This window comes from Arachis duranensis, chromosome 4 (assembly GCF_000817695.3).
Source record: "Arachis duranensis cultivar V14167 chromosome 4, aradu.V14167.gnm2.J7QH, whole genome shotgun sequence".
Taxonomy (NCBI): domain Eukaryota; kingdom Viridiplantae; phylum Streptophyta; class Magnoliopsida; order Fabales; family Fabaceae; genus Arachis; species Arachis duranensis.
The window spans coordinates 23,353,616-23,356,721 of record NC_029775.3 but is presented as its reverse complement, the minus strand read 5'-3'; the positions used below and the strand labels follow the sequence as shown (position 1 = coordinate 23,356,721).

The following is a 3,106-nucleotide window of genomic DNA, read 5'->3' as shown; positions in this document are numbered from 1 at the left end:
TGAGGTCTACAGACTTATGCTATTCCCTTTTGCTGTAAGAGACAGAGCTAGGATATGGTTGGATTCACAACCTAAAGAAAGCCTGAACTCTTGGGAAAAGCTAGTGAATGCCTTCTTGGCAAAGTTCTTTCCACCTCAAAAATTGAGTAAGCTTAGAGTGGAAGTCCAAACCTTTAGATAGAAGGAAGGTGAATCCCTCTATGAAGCTTGGGAAAGATACAAACAATTGATCAGAAAGTGTCCTTTTGACATGCTTTCTGAATGGAGCATCATAGGTATTTTCTATGATGGTCTGACTGAACTGTCCAAGATGTCATTGGATAGTTCTGCTGGAGGATCTCTTTATCTGAAGAAGACGCCTGCAGAAGCTCAAGAACTCATTGAAATGGTTGCAAATAACCAATTCATGTACACTTCTGAAAGGAATCCTGTGAACAATGGGACGAATCAGAACAAATGAGTTCTTGAGATTGATACTCTGAATGCCATATTGGCTCAGAACAAAATATTGACTCAGCAAGTCAATATGATTTCTCAAAGTCTGTCTGGAATGCAAGCTGCACCAGGCAGTACTAAGGACGCTTCAGCTGAAGAAGAAGCTTATGATCTTGAGAACCCTTCAATGGAAGAGGTGAATTACATGGGAGAACCCTATGGAAACACCTATAATCCTTTATGGAGAAATCATCCAAATCTATCATGGAAGGATCCACATAGACCTCAACAAGGTTTCAACAACAATAATGGTGGAAGAAACAGGTTTGGCAATGGCAAGCCTTTTCCATCATCTTCTCAGCAACAGACAGAGAGTTCTAAGCAGAACCACTCTGACTTAGCAACCATGGTCTCTGATCTAATCAAAACCACTCAAAGTTTCATGACTGAAATAAGGTCCTCCATTAGGAATTTGGAGGCACAAGTGGGACAGCTGAGTAAGAAAGTTACTAAACTTCCTCCTAGTACTCTTACAAGCAATACAGAAGAGAATCCAAAAGGAGAGTGCAATGTCATCAACATGGCCGAACTAGGAGAGGAGGAAGAGGCAGTGAATGCCACTGAGGAAGACCTCAATGGACGTCCACTGGCCTCCAATGAGTTCCCCAATGAGGAACCATGGGAATCTGAGGCTCCCATTGAGACCATAGAGATTCCATTGGATTTACTTCTGCCATTCATGAGCTCTGATGAGTATTCTTCCTCTGAAGAGGATGATGATGTCACTGAAGAGCAAGTCGCTAAATACCTTGGAGCAATCATGAAGCTAAATGAAAAGTTATTTGGTAATGAGACTTGGGAGAACGAACCTCCTTTGCTCACCAAAGAACCGGATGACTTGTCTAGGCAGAAATTACCTCAAAAGAGACAAGATCCTGGAAAGTTCTCAATACCTTGCGCCATAGGCACCTTCAAAAAGGCCTTGTGTGACCTAGGGTCAAGTGTAAACCTCATGCCTCTCTCTGTAATGGAGAAGCTAGGGATCTTTGAGGTACAAGCTGCAAAAATCTCACTAGAGATGGTAGACAACTCAAGAAAACAGGCTTATGGACTTGTAGAGGATGTTCTGGTAAAAGTTGAAAACCTTTGGACTTGTAGAGGATTTTCTGGTAAAAGTTGAAGACCATTACATCCCTGCTGATTTCATAGTCCTAGAGACTGGGAAGTGCATGGATGAATCCATCATCCTTGGCAGACCCTTCCTAGCCACAGCAAAGGCTGTGATTGATGTTGACAGAGGAGAATTAATCATTCAAGTGAATGAAGAATCCTTTGTGTTTAAGGCTCAAGGATATCCCTCTGTTACCATGGAGAGGAAGCATGACGAGCTTCTCTCAAAACAAAGTCAAACAGAGCCTCCACAGTCAAACTCTAAGTTTGGTGTTGGGAGGTTCCAACATTGCTCTGAGTATCTGTAAGGCTTCATGAGAGCCCACTGTCAAGCTACTGACATTAAAGAAGCGCTTGTTGGGAGGCAACCCAATGTTATATTTAATCTATTTTCCTTTGTTATTTCATGTTTTCTGTAGGTTGATGATCATGAGAAATCACAAAATCAATTGAAAAAGCAAAAACAGAATGAAAAACAGAAAGAAAAATAGCACACCCTGGAGGAAGACCTTGCTGGCATTTAAACGCCAGTAAGGGCAGCAAATGGGCATTTAACGCCCAGTCTGGCACCATTCTGGGTGTTTAATGCCAGAAAAGGGGCACCAGACTGGCGTTAAACACCAGGAAAGGGCAAGAAGTTGGCGTTAAACGCCAGAAATGGGCACCAGCCCGGCGTTTAACGCCAGAATTGGCATGAAGAGCATTTTTGCTCGCCACGTGGTGCAGGGATGAATTTTCCTTGACACCTCAGGATCTGTGGACCCCACAGGATCCCCACCTACCCCACCACCCTCTCTCTTCTTTTTCACCCATTCACCAATCACCTCAACCACTCTTCCCCAAAAACCCCTCACCTATCAAATCCCATCTTTCTCTTCACCACTCATATCCATCCTTCATAAAACCTCACCTACCTCACCATTCAAATTCAAACCACTTTCCCTCCCAAACTCACCCTCCCATAGCCGAACCCTACCCCTCTCTCCACCCCTATATAAACCCATCTTCACTCCTTCATTTTCACACACCCTAAATACTACTTCTCCCCCTTTGGCCGAACCACAAAGCCATCTCCATCTCCTCTATTTCTTCTTCTTCTACTCTCTTCTTTCTTCTTTTGCTCGAGGACGAGCAAACCTTCTAAGTTTGGTGTGGTAAAAGTATTACTTTTTATTTTTTCATAACCATTTATGGCATCTAAGGCCGGAGAAACCTCTAGAAAGAGGAAAGGGAAGGCAAAAGCTTCCACCTCCGAGTCATGGGGGATGGAGAGATTCATCTCAAGGGTGCATCAAGACCACTTCTATGAAGTTGTAGCCTTGAAGAAGGTGATCCCCGAGGTCCCTTTCAAACTCAAAAAGAGTGAATATCCGGAGATCCGACATGAGATCCGAAGAAGAGGTTGGGAAGTTGTTACCAACCCCATTCAACAAGTCAGAATCTTAATGGTTCAAGAGTTCTATGCCAATGCATGGATCACCAAGAGCCATGATCAAAGTGC

The 3,106-nt window shown here is 43.4% G+C and overlaps 1 non-coding gene across 1 annotated transcript; it reads right to left on the bottom strand.

The window, feature by feature from the left end:
* Positions 1 to 148: 148 nt before the first annotated feature.
* LOC127747332 (small nucleolar RNA R71) lies at positions 149 to 256 on the bottom strand. The gene has a single exon (XR_008009132.1). It is a non-coding gene; the product is annotated as a small nucleolar RNA R71 (small nucleolar RNA).
* Between the last annotated feature and the right edge of the window lie 2,850 nt (positions 257 to 3,106).